This window comes from Tachyglossus aculeatus, chromosome 6, assembly GCF_015852505.1.
Source record: "Tachyglossus aculeatus isolate mTacAcu1 chromosome 6, mTacAcu1.pri, whole genome shotgun sequence".
Taxonomy (NCBI): Eukaryota; Metazoa; Chordata; class Mammalia; order Monotremata; family Tachyglossidae; genus Tachyglossus; species Tachyglossus aculeatus.
The window spans coordinates 32,663,314-32,671,135 of record NC_052071.1 but is presented as its reverse complement, the minus strand read 5'-3'; the positions used below and the strand labels follow the sequence as shown (position 1 = coordinate 32,671,135).

General features: G+C 45.7%; 1 long non-coding RNA gene across 1 annotated transcript; it reads right to left on the bottom strand.

Moving 5' to 3' along the window:
- Positions 1-236: 236 nt before the first annotated feature.
- Positions 237-4,954, bottom strand: LOC119930096. Its single transcript, XR_005451624.1, has 3 exons — positions 4,867-4,954; positions 1,427-1,519; positions 237-868 (listed from the first exon to the last, which is right to left on the bottom strand). It is a non-coding gene; the product is annotated as an uncharacterized LOC119930096 (long non-coding RNA).
- Positions 4,955-7,822: the final 2,868 nt, after the last annotated feature.

Below are 7,822 nucleotides of genomic sequence, written 5' to 3'. Positions count from 1 at the left end.
TTGCCATGGTAATGCTAGAAGTGCTTACATTGCAGTAGGTACCAAAATCTACCTGCACTGTAAGCACTTTTGCACAACCAAGGCCTATTCAACACCAAGTTTGAAGATCTTCCATTTTGCATCTTGTTTTACCCATCTTTTTGCAGGCCCATTTCAATACGCATCCAAGCTTCACCTGGTAAAACAGAAAAACAACTTTACACAAAGAAAATAACAACTGTAAAGACCATGTCCTTGGTCCACTCACTCTCTTCAGTCCGGGGGGCCTTTCAATCAAGTTTATTGCAAACTCTAACTCACTTCAAGACCTCAACTGGCAAAATCGATTTTGTATTTTCCTGCTAATTCCATGAAGACTGGCGATATATACATATATCCTAGTGATATAGATCACTCAAACCACATTTTCTCTACCACTCTAACCCAGCCTTCAGTTTATCTGAAGAGTGTCTCCTATAAGGCATGTAGGTGGTCAGGGCTCTCAAAAATCACGTTGAAACCTGGATTTGAAAGATCAACACAATTCAGTTCAAATATATATTCACTAATATTTTTCATCATGAACTGGAGTAACATTAAAAAAAACTGTTTAAGCAGCATCTACAACTCTTTTCCTACTGCCCAGATGGCACTAAGGTCCCACATTTTGATGCATTTGGAAAAAAACCTCACTGAAGCAGTAGCCTTTCTGCCAGAACTGCAGTAGTTCTGTTTAAACATTTATGGATCCATATTCTCCAAAGAAGGGAGTTCGGCCCCCTCCTTTCTCCGAGTCATTATCTCCTCCGCAGTCAAGTCCTCTCCCATTTCCAGAGGCTCCGAAACACCTATCTTGCAAATAATCCATCCAACGCCACCCTAAGACCATCTGTTGAAGAAAAAAGAAATGGATTATTCAATCTCCCTTGCCCACATCCCAATATACCTCAGTGGGAGACCTTGGCAATTTACACAATTACTTTCATTTGCCGGTCAAAAGAACCCGTTTAGCCACACACATTCTACCTCCCAAATTAACGGAGCTGCCTTAGAGGTAATACTTTTAATAGGTAAGTCGTACATTTCACCAAAGACGGTGGAAACCATTTCTGGCTCGGGTCCTGGAACCCAAACCCACACAAAAGATTCCTTACCCGATAAGCCGTCCCAGCAACCACGCTAACTTCAAAAACTAACTTATCCCACACCTCACGGCTGCGATCAACAAAAGCGTTGAAAACACACGCCCAGAGTCGTCGAGGAGAACACTTTGGGGGGCGAAAGGAAGTCCTTTCACCCGAACACGAGGTTTGGCGTGGTTTTTTTTTAAAAGCGCGGGCCCAAATCCGAAAATCAAATTATCTGAAGGACGGCTAGAATGCTTTCTAGAAGGGGGGGGGATCAAAACTAAAGGGAACGGGGATTTGGGCTGTTGTTTTCCATTTACCTAGGAGTTCCTCTCATCACCGTGGCCAGGCCCGAGTGGTCCCCGCCGCTCTTCTTAAGTGTGGCACACTTGCTGCATTGCTCGCCCCGGTGGCTGCTTAAAAAAGAAAGGCAGGGGGGTGAGGGGAAAGAATTAAAATCTCTCTCGTCTCCCTTTCCACTTTAACTTGGAAATCCCTCTCCCCCCCCCCCCCCCCACGTTGACCCCCCACCCCCGAAGTGTGCGCGTGGCGGGGGCCGGGCTGCTTGCTCCAGCCGCCGCGGGGACCACGCGTTCCGGCCCTCGTGCTGCCGCCGCCGCCGCCGCCGCCGCCGAGATTAAAGAGAAAGGAACAAAGCATTGTGGGAAATGGAGTTCTCCATTCAAAGTCCCAAAAACGCGCCAAGCCTGCGGCTCCCTCCCACCCTCGAGGGAAGGCGGGGGGGAGGGAGGGAAGGAAGGGGAAAGTGGGGTGGAGGAGGAGGAGGAGGTGGAGGAAATCATCAATCATATTGATTGAATATTTATTAAATACGATTGATGATGATTGAGCGCTTACGGTGTGCAGAGCACTGCACTAAGCGCTTGGGAAGTCCAAATTGGCAACATATAAGAGACAGGCCCTACCCAACTGTGGGCTCATCCTCCGGCCCTCACTCTGATGCCGGGAAATGCCACCCCCCCACCCCAACGCCCTCGCCTTTTCTCCCCGCCGTTTGACCCCAAAACCCGGGGAGGGGGGAGTGAAAACTGCCATTAAGGTCCCTCCCAAATCCCCACATGGTCTGCGCCTTCCACCTTCCTCCCCCCCCTCCACCTCTAACACCACAACTTGTGCAAAATGGGCAGACTTGCTAGCTCCGAATACAGGTGGGCGGGCCTGGATCATCCTCAATCGCATTTATTGAGCGCTTACTGTGTGCAGAGCACTGTGCGAAGCGCTTGTGAGCCCAATGTTGGGGACTGTCTCTATACGTTGCCAATCTGTACTTCCCAAGCGCTTCGTACAGTGCTCTGCACATAGTAAGCGCTCAATAAATATGATTGATTGACAAATTGGCAACATATAGAGCCAGCCCCTACCCAACGGTGGGCTCACGGTCCTGGATGCGCACCCACAGCCCCCTACCCAACTTTTAAATGTAAAATCCCCCAAAACCTCCAGTAAACTGAGGGCCCCAACCACCACCACCACCACCACCCACGAGGTTCGAGTGCCGCCTCCGAGCGGTTCCGGGGGGGGAAAAAGTTGCAAAGCTACAAAAAGGCCCCACTAAGTCTATCACCATCATCAATCGTATTTATTGCGCGCTTACTACGTGCACAGCACTATACTAAGCGCTTGGGAAGTACAAATTGGCAACACAGACAGTCCCTACCCAACAGTGGGCCCACAGTCTAAAAGGGGGGAAGACAGAGAACAAAACCAAACATACTAACAAAATAAAATAAGTAAGTCTACCCCTTCCCGTACCCCGTTTCTATCACCCCAGTAAAACTGCGAGGCCCGAACAATGATCCAAACTTTGGCCACCAGTTCGGTGGGGTTACTTTCTGGTTTGGGACTCTCTTTTTGTTCGCGTCCGCCCAGTCTCCTCCGGCCCTGCGTATCCCTCCGGACAAGCCAAACCCCTTCAAAGTCTCCGGAAAAATCCTCCTCTCCAACCATCCCTCCCAAAGTTTTTTTTGGGGGGGGGGTTTTAGTGCAGGCAGAAAGACACCCCTTGATCCCAGTTACCCACGAGTTGGAGCAGGCTGCATGGCTGGATCTCTCTTTCTCGGCTGGCTGATTTACGGGCTAAACTGAGCCGTTTGCCCCGGCCTGCTGCTGATGGTGCTGCTGGCGGCAAGCCGAGTGGAGCACACTACAGCCTCCTCCTGTAGCAAGCACATGAGGTGCCCCTTCCCGCCGCCCCCCCCCCCTTTTTTTCCCTCCCCCAGGGGAAAAGACTACTACTCCCAGCGTGCCCCGCGGAGGAGGAGGGGTTCCCCGCGCACGCGCGCTGCGGACAATTAGCCACATTGAGAGGGTTCCAAAGGCCCGAAGAAGAGGAAGGGGGAAGGAGGAAAAAAAAAAAACCCACACACAGGCTTTAACCTCTGGCGCCATGTGCTCGCCTTCTAAAACGCCCCGCCGCTTTCCCCACACACCCACGGCAGCAACAGCAAAAACGTTCTCACCATACCCCTCAAATAAGGAGGTATGATGCAACTGAATCAGATAACCCTCCCCTCCCTTCCTCCAATCTCACCACTCAGGAGGGAAGAAAAACTATAATGGAGGGAGAAGAGCAGAAGGCCGCTGAGGCCCAAATGCGTGGCTTTATATATTGTACGAATTGGGGTACCTGTTTTAGTTACAAAAAAAGCAACCAAAAAAAAAAAAGCAAAACAATCCTGGACTTCACTGAGCCCCGTTTTGCAACAGGGGTGGCACCTCCTCCATTGCACGGTCGTCTGATGCAGGCGCTGAAGCCCAAACGCGTGGCTTTATATACTGTACGAACTGGGGCGGGCGTACCTGGTTTAGTTACCAAAAAAGCAACAACAGAAACAGCAAAGCAGAACGCTGGACTTTACTGAGGCCCGTTTTGCAACCGGGGTGGCACCTCCTCCATTGCACGGTTGTCTGATGCAGGCCCTGGAAGGGGCGGAGGCGAAGGGGGAAGGCTGAGATTTTGCTAGTAAAACCTCCGGAGGGAAGGCGACTGAGGGCTAAACTTTCCAAGGCCCCAGGCCGTCGGAGGAGGAGGAGGAGGAAAGGAAAGGTGGAGCAAGGGGTGGAGGACGAAATGGGCCCACTACCCACCCCCCTATTGTTACTGCGGTGCTGGTTGCAGCACAAAACCCAGCGAGCAGGCACGGGCGCCATGTGAGTTTTAAAAACTGCTGCACAGTAGCAGCTCCGTCTACATCAGCAAAGCTAGCAGTTTCCAAGAAGACACCTCCCAACAACCGCCCTCCTCCCCCCACAAAAAAAGGGCCCAACCCCCCATCTTCCCCCCAGTTAGGTTAGTACATGATGCACAAAAGCGACACACTTGTAGCCCATTCGAGCACACTCCTACAGGTGGGTTTTCATCATTTTTGTTGTGCAAAACGTGCAGAACGGCGTTGCCTGGAACATACATTTACTATCGAGCTTCTCCCAGGCTTTTTGGAAACTACGCAGCCCTCAGCCCACCCGGACCTCGTTGGTTTGGTTGCTCCGATTCATCATCATCATCAATCGTATTTATTGAGCGCTTACTATGTGCAGGGCACTGTACTAAGCGCTTGGGAAGGACAAATTGGCAACATATACAGTCCCTACCCAACGGTGGGCTCACAGTCTCGATTGCACTGGAACTTCCAGTCTTTAGGGATAAAGACGAGCAACGGAAAGAGCGAGAGATAGAAAAAAAAAACACCCTTATAGCCTCGACCGAAAAGAAACACCCAAGGAAAGATAAACACGTTACCTTTTAGCTCGAGCAAAACCTGGAGTAAAAGGGGGTTTTACGAAAGTGGCGCGAAGACAATATCATGTGATCCAACCCCAGGGCGTCTCCTTCCCCTTTTACCAACCAGAAAAAAAAAGCGAGAAATAAAAGGGGGAAAAAAGTACATCCGCTCCTCGCACTATTAGCATAATTAATTGTGTCCTGCAGCTGCAGGCAACGCTCCTCGGCCAATGGGAGTAAACATATTTCCAGTCTTCATCAAAAGGATAAAAGACCCATTACTCTGATTTGGAAAACGTTCGCGAAATAAACTTTTCTATCAAAATCCTGATTTTGTATTCGGCATCTGTATAAATATGGATGTGAATATGTTGAGTGGAGAAGGGGCGGGGGAATAGGCGAAATGATGTTTTGAAAGGTAAAAAATTAAATGTAGCGCCCCCCCACCCCCCATATTACAGAAGAAGACTCCTGGGAATAAAATGTGAAAGGCATTTCCCTGTTTTTTTTTCTGAATATTGGAATTGTTTATTAATAAAGTTTTCCTATGCCCCTTTTCCTTTACCCCTTCCCTTTTAAGCCTTAAACGATACCTAGTATTAAATGTTTACGATAACTTTATCGGGATGATTTTCCTGTTAATCATATAATAGTGTTGGCATTTGTTAAGCGCTTACTATGTGCCAAGCACCGTTCTAAGCGCCGGAAAATGCAGGAAAATATTGAAAACGCAGGTCTAAACATAAGTTAACAATCTAGTTCGAATGCAATTGGCCAAAAATTGTTTACTTTTTATACATTGCAGGTCCACCACTGTCCATTTTGAGTAGGTTCTAATAAAATTTGATGGCTTTCCAATTACTTTGATCAACTAACAGGCATGAGTGGGCGTAAATTTGGAAATTTTACGTTTGTGGAAACTATAGTTTCCTTTTGTCTCTTTGGAAGGATTTTTTTTGGAGGCAGGAGCAGCCAAATATTTGGGGAATTGCAAAATGTGGCGAACAATGCATTTCTCTACCCCCAAAAAATGTGTTCAGAATAACTAACAGCCCCAAGTAAAGCACGTGACCCCTTCATGCTTTAAAACTTGTGGTCATGCTGAGGCTAAAAGCTAAGAGCTTGTGACCCCTCAACCCCTCTCCCCTCCCCCAGACCTCAGCCCTGGCCTCAAGGCTCCGGGCTCCCACCAGGCTCAGTCAGCTCCCTGTATTGTGAGAGAAACAATACTTTTAGCACTCCGAGAAATAAAGGGAGTAGCAACTTGCAGCCCTCATGTCACATTAAGTACGACTAAACAGATTGTACATACTCAAAATGTACTGATGCTTATAAAACATCTGATTATTCTGAATCCTCGATGATCCTGGAGGATGCAGATTTAGCATTTGATCTCTCAAGATAATTGCTTGCGAAAGGGTACTACCTAAAACTTCTGGTTACGTGGAAGAGGGGTGTGTTTGTGAATTTTCATCTGAGGGTGACTTTTACAAAACGCATAGTGGGCTTGCATGAATTCAGAAGTGCACACAGTATCTGTTTTCTGTGCTCCAGTGTATTCCCGCTATTAACACATGGACAGCTGCATCCTCTGAAAATTTAGCTTCTTTCCTCCCAAAGACTTTTGGTTGGTTGGCTGTACAGCTTTAACTCTTTTGCAAGTAGCACCAATTTCAATTGGATTGTATTTTAGTACATTTCGAAATATCAATAACTACTTAACATATCCATCCAGTGGAGGAATCATTTCACCTGATTTAGAAATATTAGGAGGTGCCTCATTAAACCCTAATGATTGGTATCTTAACTTAGAACAAAAAGGTTCCCATGGAAACGAGAAAGTAATCTAACAGTATTACATTCCTTACACAACTAGAACGGAGTTCTGTTGCCCTGAGTATTTACTACTTTTTAATTTCTTTTTTAAACTCAAAGGCCAAGTTCTTTTACATTTTAACTAAGAGTTTTAAAGAGCTTCGAAACTTCTTGGACTTGTGCGTAAACGTGTATGTGCTCATGTATGTGTGTGAGGCCTCTCCAACATAGCGCCCACATCAGAGCACTCCCTGAACAAGATGGGAGGGCTCTTCAGGCAAAAATATTTCAAATGCTATGTTGCTATTTGATCTAGCAGCTGGAATTGTAACTTAACCGGGAATCAAGTAGAATTTTTTTTACATCACCACTGCCAAAGTGTACAACTAGAAGCACTGGACAAATTTTAGGTAAATGAATTAATCTCTCATTTTGAATGACAAGAGTCTACAAACAACTCAATCTGAACTGAATTTTCAGTCAGTCTACATTACAGTCAGTTCTCAATCTGAACTGAATTTTCAGTCAGTCTACATTTTCAAGTCAAAACTGGTTTATGAACATCCAAGCCAAAATCAGGGAAGATAATTAATTGCCATTGGAGACAACAATTAACCTCAGCATATGCTATTCTTTTACACTATTGTACAAAATGAATTATGTAAAATACATAAACAGTGCAGTCATTCAGAGCATCCTAAACAATGTAGTGTCATTATTTGAGAATTGAACATCATGTTCAAAAGATTTATCCTTTTGAAAAATGATGATTAAATATAACAATATTGCAAGATAAAATTTAAAAGATAACAATAGAAGATTCAAACAACAATCTCAAATAATATCAAGACCAAAAATCAAGCAGGGATTGAAACTGTTTGGAAACGTGGATGCTTACAATGCACATTTACTGTAGTGCATTGGTAAGCATCACAAAGTATTTTGGTAGAATGCATTACAATTTTGGTTTTATGGACGATTATTTTTAAGGAACTCATTTTCTTAAAATACGGACAACAACCACAAATAAAGGCAATGCTTTTTAAAGGACACTATCTTGTATTCTTTCAGAAGTGAAAATTTTTAAAAGGCGAAAAATATGTAAAAACAACTTTACAAAAATGGTGATATACTAAATGTTGTCAGTAAGTAGAAAAAT